The 15,508-nt window shown below is 41.2% G+C and overlaps 1 protein-coding gene across 2 annotated transcripts in view; it reads left to right on the top strand.

Annotated features, from left to right (window-relative positions):
• Nucleotides 1–904: 904 nt before the first annotated feature.
• LOC148010984 (DEAD-box ATP-dependent RNA helicase 8-like) overlaps nucleotides 905–15,508 on the top strand; it is a 55,515-nt gene continuing 40,911 nt past the window's right edge. The window contains exons 1-2 of one of the 2 annotated variants that reach the window (XM_087671008.1): nucleotides 905–1,063; nucleotides 1,264–1,465. The gene's annotated coding sequence lies outside the window, so the exon portion shown is untranslated. The remainder of the gene's footprint in view (nucleotides 1,064–1,263; nucleotides 1,466–15,508) is intronic. The other variant, XM_087671009.1, reaches the window with a different exon arrangement.

Here is a 15,508-nt window from a genome sequence, read left to right as displayed (position 1 = left end):
TTGTGCATTACGATCCAAAGGAAGGGCCTATGCGAGTGGCTAGATATTTGGGCTTGTGATGCTTCCTCTTTTTTGAATCTCAACTAGATTGCTGAGCAATTTTTCATTTATGCTAAGGAGGTTGAATGGCTCCAGGACACACTCTCCAAAGTGAAAGATGAGTGCTTGACATCCATGTTTGAAAATAGAACCAAGCTTTTCAAATGTCTAGTGAATTCTACAAGTAAAATGCTTGTGACAGCCAATAAAAGAACCAACTTTTAGGAGCCTAAATCTAGATAGTACTTAAGAGCCTTGGAGTCTCAGCATAAAGTTGAGCCAAGGGACTCTTAGAACTTGGAAGAAGTGGCTTAAGAAAGCTTGAAAGGCCATGCCCTCCTACAAAATGAATACCTTTCTTTGGAGGGTAATGACAAATAAGCTTGCTTCTCATGACAAAGTTTCCAAGTTTTTATAGGTTTTATAGTTCGTGTCTTTTGTAAGAGGAATCTATTAAGCATTTTTTTAGGGTTGTTGAGAGACTCAAGTGCTTTGGTAGAAGATAGAGCTTCTATGGACAAGATCAATCTCCCCCAGTCAATGGAATGAAAACAAATCCTACTTGGAGATCATGGAAACTTCAATGAAGTCTTGAAGAAGATTTGGGGGATAGTTCGAGGTGTTACTTTGCTAAGTCTATGGACCCTTAGGAACACTATTGCCTTTGGGCAGTTCAAACCTGCTTATGTCTTGCCTGGTACTCTTCATGGGGTTGTTATTGTTAGCTATTACATACTCAAAAAGTTTGCTAAGAAGGATGATGATCTGAAGCTGATATCTAAGCTTTTTAAATCTCAAATGTAGGATCGCTTTACCCGAATGTGGTGATGTACATGCCCTCTTCTTTCGAAATTACTATATTCTGCGCATTAAAATAAACGCCGCGTGAAAGACCACTTAAAACCTGGAAAATTAAAGCACAACTTAGGTGACCTTATTGGCTTGTTTTCTTTCCCTCTCGATCAGGTGCGATGCTCATGTTCTGCAGCTCACAAAGGTCTGGCTATGGCGACCGCTTCCTCAGGTTGGTTACAATAATCTTCTATCACACTCATCCTTTTCTCGCGCTCACACCAAGCATCTACTTTTTTTCGCTATCCTCGAAGTTTGCAAAGCGTCTTTCTTCTGTTTAGGGTTAAGATCGCGAGTATCTATATTACTGCCACAATATATGGATATCTGCAATTAGGAATTGGCAATTCTGAGCCTTCGTTTGTTATGCAGAATCGCCTACTGTGAGACGCTTTTCAGCTCTCCCCCTTTTGAAATGTTTTTCTACACGAAGAATGATTAGTCGCCGTGTGTGCCTGTAAAAAAAAGCCACGAAGAAGCTCGATTTTCAGCAACAGAGGAGATCTGTTCATCGTGTTGCAAAAGGCCTTATTTCTGGAAGAAGACTGCGAGGCTTCGGCGTTTGACTTACTAGGTATTCTCTTCATGCAGGAGGTGGTAATCAAGAGAATCGAACAGTGAAAAAATGCAAAATTTGCTACCGATACAGAACTATAGCTTCTTCTAGAAAAGAAATGCAATGCATCGGGCGTAAGAAAACTTCTGAAAAGACAAAAATGCATGTCGAGAATTTGCAGGTGTAGTAGGTGGGTTGGATACTAATAACTAGGCTAGTAGTTTTGACTCGTTTCTGAATCTGACAATAGGGGGTGAAAAAGGCATTCTCTTTGGCATTAAGAGAGAGTGATGATCTCCTAATCCTCTCTCTCGCTCTCTGTGAAGTAGAATGTATAGATGAGAGATATATGTGGCTTTATTAGTAGTCGACTAGGGAAGAGTGAAAGGAAGGATGGATGTGGCTTTATTAGTAGTTGACCAGGGAAGAATGGAAGGATGGATGAACCAGCTCCGAGTGGGCTTGTTATGGCATTTTTTGTCACCAAGCTTTCAAGGTCAGGCCAAATGAGCACTTCCGATGTTGAATTGCTGAAACAACCCTTTTGGTAAAGTTACCCTCTAGTAAGTGGGAGCTTAAGGGACATATAGGTTGGGCAACTTTCAAGCAAGATTTCAATCTTTTTTGGCCCTTCAATTGGCTACATGGGATACATAATGGGGACATGGAGCTGAACCAAAGTGACAAAAAGTGGCCATTCCTTTCACTATCTAAGTAGCATGCTAAATAGCTGTTGCCTATGGTCATGCCGTGACCTTGTTGCCCCACACATTCATGTTAGTGAGATAGTTTGGGTTTTGATCTCTTGCCTTAAATTGAAGGTTTCTTCAACTTCGTTGCCTCTTAGACATTGAGAATCTTTGAGTTAGCTCGATCACTACTTGGAAAGTATCCAAATGGTTAATGGATTTTAGATTAAGGTCTACTTCAGACTCGTTCAGACGTTTTAGCATCACAAGAGTGTTGAGCTGACATATTAGCCATAGGAAAAATAAGGAAAATGTCTTGCATGCATAATTATGACTGCCATGGCTACCTCACCCAAGAGTTGTCTGTTCCCAATTCACATTAACGGGAGTTTTGAACCAATGGCTTGAGGTATAGTAAGCACATCTTCTCCCAAGACACCAATAGCCCTTTCACGTTTGGAAGAGCTTACTTTTTTGTTAGATTACTGTTAGCCTAAGTTCGAAACCCATTGTTGAGTTTATAAAGGAGACATCAGACCCGTTTGGATGGGTTTGAAACTAGCCTAAGAACCAATCACATATTGCACCAAAAACTTCTACTATAATTGGGATTTCAAGGAAAGTAGTCGATTGATGTTCAATGAATTTATTAACGGTCTAGTCAACTGTTTGAAATGATGTGCTTGAATATGAATTTGGAATTGCAACACACAAGTTTGAGTGTGCCACAACTTTTGAAGCCACCTACTTGGATAATTGCATGCTACTTGCCAAGGACAACATGCCAAGGACAATGTATCCTATTACACCACATGCATGGCATCCCTTAGGCCACAAAGTTGGATCAATATTAATGGATGATCCTAAAATACTAGAGCCACAAGCTTGGATACGAGATGTCTAATGTACATTCATCTAATTAGAGTAGCTCTCACATTGTTGAGGAAATGATACTCCTAAGCTGTATATGTATCTTCTCTTGCATTGAATGGTAACTTGTAAGGGTGAAAGAAACATTGATGCCAATTTTCAATCAAGTGGTGCACTTGTTGAGCAAGTAGAATCCTCACATGCATTAACAAATTATTGTAGTGCATTAACACTTAATTTTTGCTCTTCATTAACAATCCCAAAAAGACACTATTGGTATTTTTTGGCATTTATTTCACATGGTAGGACAAATGCACCAAAATTCCCTATAAATAGGGCATTTGTGGGTCTTCATATCTTCAATACTCATTCCTCTTTAGATTGGATTTTCTACTCTTCATCTTGTCCTCTCCTTCAGTTGCCCTTGAGTCTACCTCCCTTTGGCGACCATTTTACTAGCCTAGTGACCAATGTGTCATCCTGATCATTATTAGCAAATGGGTGCCTTGTATGGCCATGTCTTGTCTGTGAGCCTCAAAATTCAGTCAAATGAGGATATTAGGAGCTATGATTTAGTCTTTGTGCATTAGTTTCTCTCTCTTAGACATTTTAAGTGGAGGTTCTTCCTAGTGGCATTTCCATAGCTTGTGCATGGCATCAATGCTGAGCTAAAAACTATATTATAAATTGATTAGCTCTTCATTACAACCCCAAAACTCACATTTCCAAACTCTCATGTAAAAACAAATGTGTTACTAAGACTGTGTCTATGTCCCATAAGCCAAACTCTAATTTAGGAGGATCCACCAATCTATAAAAAGATAGGCTGCCCACTGCTCAACCCATCCTTGTTTTGCAAATTGTTGGCACCTTGTTTTTGCTATCCACGCCCCAATTACTAAAGGATATCTGAGCTTGAGCTGCTGTCTATAGTCAAGTGCCTGCATCCAGCCCTCCACCTGCTGGACGTAGCTGCTGGCGGCAGTTTTCCAGCCTGCTGCCTTTGTTTTCAGCCATCACCATCAATTGAGCGACCTTCATCCCATGTGTTTGCTGCTCCACTTCCAGCCTGCGTTTTCAGCTTCCATGTAGTCACTAGCGTGCCATGTCATCCTATAGCGTGCGCCAATTGTCCCATTGCTGTTGCCAGCCTGCCACATCATCAGATGCAGCTGTATTTACAGTTTTTGCTCCTGCTTACTTCATCCAGACTGATTTCAGCTTGTTGCCATCTCTTTTGAGCTGTCCCAGTCACATCTTGCATTGATGCAGATTCTATAGATCTGCGTTTGCTGTTGCAAAACACATTCAAAGAGTGTGCTAGGTTTCAGGATCCGTACAAAGGATGATACACTCTTTGTGCCCCGGTCATAGAGATTTGGGAGTTGAGGTTTTGTATTTACTTTTCATAGTGTGTTTACCGCATGAGCATTGTATTTATTCATTATTATTCCTTCATCTTTATTGTTGATTGCCTTTGAGTTACCCCAATCCTATTGAGTTTTTAATTAGTCTATACTTTGACGTATAATTGTGTTTGTTTTTTGTAGACGAGTATTTCTTTATAATTGATGACTAGCAATATTGTCAGGTGAACACAATTTCAGCACTTACAACATTTCTAACATTTATCCAGGTGCATTAGGTCTACCAAGTCAAGGGATTAGATGATATCCAAGCAATGGAACCATGAAACTAGTCTTTCTCCTTGGAAAGGGTGGTAATAACTTGATTTAACATTCCAATAAATCGGATTTGAGTTCCACAGTCCTCTTTTGTTTGCTATGATGCTTCAACGTAACATGACATGCCATAAGAGCATGTGTGTATTTCTATTTCCATATCTAGTTGATATATGAAACCGGCCTGTTCACTGGGAAGGGCGGTAGTGTACAACCAAAATATATAAATGCTTTCACCCAATTCACAGTCGCCCACTTTATCTGAACTTAAAGACATAGAATCAAGAAGAAAAACAGGAAGCTAAAATGCTCCCGTTGCCACACAGACACCCTGTTGGCCCTTAAGTTAGGCGCCCCTTGCGGTATTTCTTTATTTTTAAAAAGAGAGAGAGTACAATGGGCTGTCTTTCACCTATTCTGGGTGAAATTTGACAGCATTATAGTACAACTACTGACCCAAATCAAGTTGACCAGGAGGGGAAACTCTGCCCAAGTCTGAAACTTCTGGTTGGAGTGCAGAATTGACCATTTCAGTCTGCTGTAATTACTGGTTCAGACCTGTTCTGAGACCTGTTTACGACACATACTGTTCCCTGCACTATTTTGCCCACTGTAATTACTGGTTCAGACCTGTTCTGAGACCTGTTTTCGGCTCATACTGTTCCCTGCACTGTCTTGCATCATCTGGGCCAAGTGCCCCTTGATTCTAACATCAATTGGGCTCTGAAATACCCTTTGAACAGTCCAGAATCAGTTCTGGTTTAGTGCTGTTTCAGGCACTTGCTTGGTGAGGTTACCACCCTCACCTGTCCCTGCTGGGAACTGCAAATAACTGCTCCTGTTCCTGGAGAAAGGAGGCTCTTGCCTCATGCAAAAACAGCATATTCCACACAGCTGTACCTGAATTAGAAGAAAATCCCTTGATTCTGCAGCATAACCGTACTGTCAGGGAGAGAAAGAGAGAGTAGGAAGCAAGCTCAGCCCTCTGTGCATCATAGACAAGGTAGACCAGCTCTCAAGAGCTCTCCATCTGCAACAATCCATCTCCCTTTCACCAAAATTGAGCCCCCCATGCATTGAAACTCGTTTTTGTGCTGCCCTCTCTCTCTCTCTTTTGGGAATTTATGCCCAAATTGTGACACATGGCATACATGTAACAATTTTCCTGTTTAAACCTTTCGGTTTAAAATTCTCCATCCTCGGTTCAAAATTTGACCTCGGCACAAACCAGAGGATTAATCCTCGTACAAAAATGAAGATAATGACGCGAACAGATTCTAGGGTCCAAAAATAGTAACTCCCTAAATTTTAGGAGTTGCTTCCATTGCATCTCCACTAGTCTTTTGACCATCTTTGCAGACTAAGGCTGCATCCAAATCTGTAATGTAGCTCAACTGAAAGTGAATTTCCACTGATGACCCCACATGGACGAATCTCTTGAAGATTTGTCCATCTTCACTTTGAACTAGTCTCTTCCAGGCTAGTTCTTCAACATACTTGTCCATATACACTTTCACAAGTCTCTTCCAGGCTTGTCAATCTACAGTGCCATCAGTCTCTTCCAGACTTATATTGGACCTTAACTGTCCAGTCTTGACTCACTAGACATTCTTGTCCGTTTCACATACTGGCCATGCAACTCGAGCATTTAGATTTCAAGAGGGATTCTTCCAAAAAGAAAAACCAAATAAAATATGTAATAAAGAAATCAACAAAAAGGTACTAGTTGTCACAGTCTTGTGACATACCTCCCTCTCGAAATCGCAAACCTCCTCGTTTGCATGAATGTCGTACATGCTTCTAGCTAACCCAGTGAACTTACACTTGGCAGCACATGTACAACACATACATGCTATCAGTCAACATTGTGTATTGAACACACTGTTAACGCATGTATGTTCTAAATGTGAAACATGGCAGACTATCATCATGTGACTCCACATCACTGTTTCGAGATATAGTGGCCGGTACACCACAATGATATCCCCATAGTGGTAGATTCTCATTTGATGGCTTCACATCACCCTGACTAGAGATCTAGTGGCCGGTACATCAAAATGATATCCCCATCGAGTCAATTCACAGAATACATGCCCGATCGAATAACCATTGTTACAACATGTATTCAATTCAATAGAAGTAAAAACTTTATTCTTGCAAGCAATACTTACTTCTTTAGCACTGAGAAAACCATATGGACACAATAAGTGTTAACTTGTACAAAATCTGTTTCTGTACATAATTTCTTTCTTAAGCAATTGTCACTTTGACAATCTATTTCAGCTTAGAGATACAAGGGGTCAAGGTAGGTTGCAAGCGAAATGCTTCAAGGTAAAGTTCCAACACATTAGGTGACTCTGCAAGTTCACCTTCGTCCATCCACTTAGCATCTATAGCTGGATAGTTCTTGAACTTAACCAAATACCTTCTAGCAACTTTGCCTTTCACTTTCCTTTCCTTGTGTGCCAATATCCGTTCTGGAACAAGAATTTCATCAAGTTCCTCAACCTCGGGCTGTTCCTCAGCTGGCATATCTTCTGGCACATCACCGACATAGGATCTAAGAAGACTTACATGGAAAGCATTACGAATCTTCCAATTGTTAGGCAATTTCAGCCTATAACTGACATCACTAATCTTCTCTGTTATACTAAGCTTAGTGAAAAGACTTTCCTTGCCTTTCTGCTTCTTTAAGTGTGCCTTTTTAAACCGCAACAGTACCCAATCACCAAGTGAAAATATCAATTCACGACGGTGATGATCAACAGCTTTCTTTTGCTTTTCCCGAGTCCTTTCAAGGGTATGCTTAACTTTCTGATACATTTCACCCATACTCTGCACATACTGATCTGCCTGAAAGATCTTATCCTTTGTATGCAAAATGAGAGGAACCTTTTTACCACCTTCAACAATTTCAAAAGGGGCTTTGCCTGTTGACGAATGCACAGTATTATTGTATGCATACTCAACCAAAGGCAAATACTACTCCCACTTTGACTTGTGCTCTGATACATAGCACTTGAGCAGATCCAAGACAATAGAATTTGCCTCTTCTGACTGTCCATCAGTCTGTGGATGAAATGATGATGAGAACTTAAGCGTTGTGCCCATGTTCTCAAATATGCCTCTCCAGAATAGACTTGTCATCCGTGGATCACGGTCACTGACAATAGACTGTGGCATACCATGATACTTGAAGACATTGCACATAAACAAACGTGCCATTTGATTTGGTTTTATCTTCTTCCTGACAGGAATGAAATGAGCATGTTTGCTAAACCTGCAAATAATAGTCCATATCCCATCATTTCCTGTCTGTGTCCTTGGAAGATCAAAGATAAAATCCATAGCTATGCTTTCCCATGGTTTATCCGGAATAGGCAATGGCTGTAAAAGCCCTGGTGCTTTTTGCCTGTCAAACTTGACCTTCTGGCAAATCAAACACTGCTGCACAAAAGCATCCACGTCTCTTCTCAAAGTAGGCCAATAAAAGAATGTCTCTACTGCTTTGACTGTTGCATGAATTCCACGATGCCGTGCATACGGTGGAGAATGACTCTCTGTCATAACTTTCCGTCTCAATGGCATAGTCACACATAGTCTACCATGCATCAACATGAAACCATCCTTGAGAAGATAATGCTCATGATGTTGTCCATTGACAGGCTGTTTAAAGATCCTTGCAAAATCTGCATCATCAGCATATTGTTCCTTCATATCATCAAGCTCATGATGATAAGGAATTGACGCAGCTGAAATTTGTGGCTTCCTTGACAAAGCATCAGCCACAACATTCTTTTTGCCTTCCACATGCATAATATGAAAATGGAACATTGACAAAAAGTTTGCCCAACGCATATGGTTTTCTGATAGCTTAGTCTGAGTTAAGAAATAAGGCAATGTCTGATGATCTGTCTGGACAACAAAATCTTCCCCAATTAGGTAGTGTTTCCAACAAGAAAGCGCATGAATCACAGCCGACAATTCTTTCTCATAGACATGCATAGTCTTCTCTAGCCCTCGCAAGATTTTACTTTCATAAGCCACTACCCGGCCATCTTGCATTAACACTGCACCAATGCTATTGCCATAGGCATCACATTGGACAACAAATGACTTCTTAAGATCTGGTAGAATGATCACTGGACTAGAAGTCATATTTTCTTTAAGAAGATTAAAATCTGAAATCTCTTTCTGTGTCCACTGGAAAGAGACTCCTTTCTTCTGTAAAGCATGTAAAGGTGAAGCAATCTCTGCAAAATTGCGAATGAACCTCCTGTAGTAAGAACACAAACCCAAGCAACTTCTAACATCACGGACAGTCTTCAAATCTGGCCATGTTCTAATTGCTTCAACCTTAGCAGGATCCATTCGGACACCATCCTTTGACACACTGTGTCCCAGAAACTGGATTTCTTCCAAGAAGAACTCACTCTTCTTGCCATTGATAAGCAACCTATTACTGCAAAGCTCATCAAAGACTGCTTTCAAGTGTTCTCTATGCTCCTGTTCATTCTTTGAAAAGACAATCATGTCATCAAAGAATATACCAACAAACTGCCTGTATGGACGAAAAATCCTGTCCATTGTTCGATTAAACGTAGCAGGAGCATTAGTAAGTCCAAATGGCATTACCAAGAACTCATAGAGACCAAACATGGTCCTAAATGCAGTCTTATGCACATCCTCTTGCTTAATTCTGATCTGATGGTATCCACTCTTCAAATCTATCCTGCTGAAAATTGACGCTCCTTCCAAACGGTCCAGGATGTCGTCAATTCTTGGAATGGGGAACCTGTTCTTGATGGTACTCTTGTTGAACGCTCAATAATCTATGCACATGCCCCAAGAGCCATCCTTCTTCTGCACTAGGAGCACTGGTGAGCAAAAGGGAGATGAACTTGGCTGAATCAGCCCTTTTTCCAACAGCTCATTCACCTGGCTCAATATCTCTTTGTGTTGGGCTGCACTAACCCTATACGGAGGTCTATTTGGTGGACTACTGCCTCGCACCAAATCTATTGCATGATCCTTAGACCTCTCTGGTGGCAACTGTGATGGTAATGAGTCAGAAAAACAATCATTGAACTGAGACAAGAAAGCAGACCTGTCTCTATCTAACATAGAAAAATTTGACTCATCATTATCCTTGACATCACATGCAAAAATCAAGTACGCAGAAAGATGATTCTTTATTACAGATGTAATGGCAGAAGCCGATACAACAGGTACAAACTCTCCTTTAAGCTTCACATCAAGCACATGAGTCTTTCCCCTATGTTCCAAAGTCAGTGTCTTGTTAAAGGCATCCAACACACCATGCTTTCTGAACATCCATGGCATTCCCAACAAGACATCACAGCCTTCAAGTGGCATGATATAAAATTCTTTTGCATCAACATAAGATTGTACATGAAGATGCAGCTTTCCAAGAATGGGTGTCACAGACTCTGAGTGGCCAGGACATGCCAACCCTGCCTCTGCTGTGTAGCCCATCTCATTTGCTCCGATGCCCAAAGTAGAAGCCAACTCTGGTGAGATAAAGTTTGCCTTAGCTCCAGGATCAAAGAATATGAGTACATGTTGATCCCTAACTTTACCCCAAGCTATGCAAAGCTCATTAGCATCCGAGTGTGGCTTGTCTCCCAGCATATCTGGCACTAAACCTGCTGAAGGTTTGGGCTTCTTTCCTTTCCTGTCCTCTTTATCATCATCAGCTGATCTCTTATTCTTGTCCGGATAGTTAGACGCAATATGACCAGTCTGCTCACAGATAAAGCATTTCCTCTCAGCCATTAAAGCCTTTCTCTCTTTAAGAGACTTGCGCACAAAAGGTTTCTTCTGGTCCTTTGGCTGCTGTCCAAAGAACTTGGCTGGCTTCTTCTTGAATTGTCAAGATTTACCTGTGCTTTGAGAATTCTAATAAACCTGTTTACCAAATGGCTTCTTTGCTGAAAAATTTTCAGATTTGTCCTGTTTAATGCTGCCCCCAAAACCACTTGACTGTCCCAACAATATTGCATTTCCTGTTGTAGCCTTCTCAATTAACTGAGTCAAAGTGGTGACCTGTCTTTGTACAATAATTCCGGAGTTCCTTGGGCAGCCCACAGCAATATTTCTCTATTTGCTCGGTCAATGGCACAACCCTGCAAGAAGTTACTGGAAGTAAAGCCTTCCAAAACTTCTTGTTATAGTCTTCCAGATCCTTGCATTTAGATGCATCCAAATTGTGCCAAGTTGACATAACATTGATCTCAAATTCATTGGTCAACCAAGCAGAAGCAAATACTTGCTTAAAGTAAGTCCAAGTGGCAGGAGCCTGTCCTTGCATCAACAGTGTACTCCACCACTGACTAGCATTGTCCTTAAGAAAAGTGGCAGCTTTCCGGACCCTAGAAGGCTCTGTAAAGTTTCCTCCTGCAAATGCGGCATCAAACTACTGTAAGAAAGAGAGAGCCTTAGTCCTATCTTCAAATCCTTGAAAGATATCAAATTGTACGGCTGCACCACCTTCCTTGTATGGCTTTGGCTTCTCGTGAGCCATCAAAGGGTCCGTAGGATATGCCTGTAACATAGGAACACTAACAGATGGCATGGAAGTTGTCGGACCATTGACTACAGGGCTTGTAGACACAATACTTGCTTGTTGATTTTGATAACCAGCCATACCAAAAGTGCCCTGTGGCATGCCAAAACTGCCTTGAACTCCCTGAAATCCAGGCTGCATGTGTATATTGCCATACATGGGGTTTGGCATAAAACCCTGTGTACCCCCAAACACTATTTCTAGTACATAAATCTGATTTCCAGGTGCATAACCAGCCATACTCTGAAATACAGATCCACCTCCAAAGTACCCAGGATGTACCGAAATCGGTGGGAAAACCTGTGGTAAAGCTTGAAAACAGTTTCCCTGTCCATTTAAACCAACAATTGGCTGCTGTAAAGTGGCGAGCTGAACTGGCAATGCCTGTGTAACTAGTGTTTCCGCCACCTGTTCCTGGACAGTTGGAACCAATCTTGGAGTCTCCATTGACTCCGCAAGCTGCCTTGGTGTTTCCACTGAATCTGCAGCATGCTTACCCTTATCCTGGACCTCTACTGGATCCAAAATCTTTGCAGATGGCTGCAAAAATGCCAAAAACCTTGGATTCTGCATCACTTGAGTAAACATACTCGCAGCAGCAACTAACTGAGTCTTGAAAGTGTCTTCATCCATAGAAGAAGCCGTAAGAACTTGTGGCTCAACCATAACAGGAGGAGTAACAAACTGTGGAGGTCTAGAAGACTCTCCCACCTCATGAACAACAGGGATCTCCTATGATGAAGACGCTTCCTCTCTGGTGTCTTCCTTTCTATCAGCCATAATGCACAATTCTGTGTCTTACACCCAAACAAACCCTGGCTCACTCTTTAGGGAAAAAGTGATTCGGTCCCGGCAAGGGAACCATGGAACCGGCTTGTTCACTGGGAAGGGTGGTAGTGTACAACCAAAATATATAAATGCTTTCACCCAATTCACAGTCGCCCACTTTATCTGAACTTAAAGACATAGAATCAAGAAGAAAAACAGGAAGCTAAAATGCTCCCGTTGCCACACAGACACCCTGTTGGCCCTTAAGTTAGGCGCCCCTTGCGGTATTTCTTTATTTTTAAAAAGAGAGAGAGTACAATGGGCTGTCTTTCACCTATTCTGGGTGAAATTTGACAGCATTATAGTACAACTACTGACCCAAATCAAGTTGACCAGGAGGGGAAACTCTGCCCAAGTCTGAAACTTCTGGTTGGAGTGCAGAATTGACCATTTCAGTCTGCTGTAATTACTGGTTCAGACCTGTTCTGAGACCTGTTTACGACACATACTGTTCCCTGCACTATTTTGCCCACTGTAATTACTGGTTCAGACCTGTTCTGAGACCTGTTTTCGGCTCATACTGTTCCCTGCACTGTCTTGCATCATCTGGGCCAAGTGCCCCTTGATTCTAACATCAATTGGGCTCTGAAATACCCTCTGAACAGTCCAGAATCAGTTCTGGTTTAGTGCTGTTTCAGGCACTTGCTTGGTGAGGTTACCACCCTCACCTGTCCCTGCTGGGAACTGCAAATAACTGCTCCTGTTCCTGGAGAAAGGAGGCTCTTGCCTCATGCAAAAACAGCATATTCCACACAGCTGTACCTGAATTAGAAGAAAATCCCTTGATTCTGCAGCATAACCGTACTGTCAGGGAGAGAAAGAGAGAGTAGGAAGCAAGCTCAGCCCTCTGTGCATCATAGACAAGGTAGACCAGCTCTCAAGAGCTCTCCATCTGCAGTAATCCATCTCTCTTTCACCAAAATTGAGCCCCCCATGCATTGGCACTCGTTTTTGTGCTGCCCTCTCTCTCTCTTTTGGGAATTTATGCCCAAATTGTGACACATGGCATACATGTAACAATTTTCCTGTTTAAACCTTTCGGTTTAAAATTCTCCATCCTGGATTCAAAATTTGGCCTCAGCACAGACCAGAGGATTAATCCTCGTACAAAAACGAAGATAATGACGCGAACAGATTCTGGGGTCTAAAAATAGTAACTCCCTAAATTTTAGGAGTTGCTTCCATTGCATCCCCACTAGTCTTTTGACCATCTTTGCAGACTAAGGCTACATCCAAATCTGTAATGTAGCTCAACTGAAAGTGAATTTCCACTGATGACCTCACATGGACTAATCTCTTGAAGATTTGTCCATCTTCACTTTGGACTAGTCTCTTCCAAGCTAGCTCTTTAACACACTTGTCCATATACACTTTCACAAGTCTCTTTCAGGCTTGTCAATCTACAGTGCCATCCGTCTCTTCCAGACTTATACTGGACCTTAACTGTCCAGTCTTGACTCACTAGATATTCCTGTCAGTTTCACATACTGGCTATGCAACTCGGGCATTTAGATTTCGAGAGGGATCATTCCAAAAAGAAAAAACCAAATAAAATATGTAATAAAGAAATCAACAAAAAGGTACTAGTTGTCACAGTCTTGTGACAGATATATGGGAAAAATACAACCAATTTTTTTTTTGATCCTTATGTCCTTGTCCAGGTTTGAAAAAGTCAAGAGGAAGAGGCTAGCAACATCCTTTATTAATAGGATGCAGAAAATAGAGATGGGCTTGCATTTAATAGGTGGTTTTCCATAAGAAAAGATAGCACCTCAAGTGCGTGCAATGCAAGAAAATAAAAGTAATAGAAGTCTTTGCCACATAGCAAGTAGATAGATCACATAAACTGAAATGCACACTCTACCACTTTAATCTTAGACAATGAACAACCTATTGGCCCCAAATTGATGTTCCTTGCAGTATTTCTTTATCTTCAATTGCAAATGGATGCAATACAACAACTAAGGTTTTCTGAACTTTTTTGATAATCCAAGTGCCACTTGCTATCATAAATGGCTAGCAAGCCTTAAAAGCAAATTGCCCCTTGGTTTGCTTGGGGATTGGCCTTTACACTGCTCCTCGCGAGATAAATTTAGTCCCAAATTTGATATTGGTTGGTTGGCCTCTTGAATCCAAATGCCAAACAGGGATAGAATCCAAAGGCCAAACAGGGATAAATGCACACAATTACTTGTTTACAAAAATAGAATGTTGATGCACTAGAGTTATGTAAGAGGCAATGTAGATTGTCGTGCTCATATATAATACTATGCAACGGTTTCACTTGGACAATGCCCTTGCATGGGAATTATTCACTTGCCCAAGCGCCTTCTACAATTATGGTCATCTTGATAATGCTATAAAGTACAAAATAAACACACAATGTCTGAATCAATCTGAATCAATTTGTAAGTCATACCTTGTCGCCATCAAGAGAAAAGCCGTCCCCTTCAAAGTGGAAGGGAAACTTAGAGGGAGCCATTTTCTCTCCATCAGGTTGAAGCAACAAGGGAGGGTGTACTTGAGCCGCTGCAGGAAAGTAGGCACTAAAGAACTAGCTGATTGATTGCCTTGGTCAATATGCTATAAAATTGTCACATGAAGGCACAAACTTTAGGTGAATAGTACCTAGCTCAACTTGCTCTCTAGGGAGATGGAAGTGTACTCCAACGTGCCTCATCCGTGGAGTGATGATGGGATTACTAGCCAGTGCAATTGCACTTTGGTTGTTGTAGTAGATAATAATTGAAGCAGTACAAGGGAACTAAAGTGTTTCCAGTAAGCTCCTTAGATAGATGGTCTTGGTGTTGCACGGAAACTTTTTTTGTTTAATTCACAATAGACCAAATTGGTTGGCTGAGTATAGTGCTATTTACAACCTATAGATATTGATCGAAGGGTTGATTAATAGTATCCTTAGATAAGTGGACAATGGGATTGAGAGGTGTGGTTACAAGCCGTGCTTGATCTATAAGAGTACACTTATACCGTGACACAAAAATACTATCCTCGAAACGAACTACCTCAATCCCCAAAAAATAGGACAATTGACCTAGGTTGGTTATCTCACATGTGGAACTAAGTTGAGTCTTAATTTCGGTTGTGGCGAATTTGAGCTAGTGAGAAGTAAATTATCTATATATAGTAGGATGTAGTTGATTTCCTCTGAAGTGATACAAACATACAAGTTTGGGTCATAAGGGGGTAGAATGGTATTTGTGAGCCTGATGGAATTTGTCCATCCCTCTAGAACCAAGACTGCAATGTTTGCTTTACCCCATAAAGACCTTCTATAAATGAAGGATCTTGTCTTTTCGGCCAAAAAAATAAATTCCGGGTGGCTATTCACATAGACTTTCTCTTCTAGATAACCATTCAAAAGGCACTTTTGACATCCATTTGATGT

The sequence above is a fragment of the Lygodium microphyllum genome, chromosome 29 (assembly GCF_053477565.2).
Source record: "Lygodium microphyllum isolate KBCC chromosome 29, Lygodium_microphyllum_v1.1.10, whole genome shotgun sequence".
Classification (NCBI taxonomy): Eukaryota; Viridiplantae; Streptophyta; class Polypodiopsida; order Schizaeales; family Lygodiaceae; genus Lygodium; species Lygodium microphyllum.
Note: the sequence above shows the minus strand (reverse complement) of the source record. Positions and strands in the feature narration are given on the sequence as shown.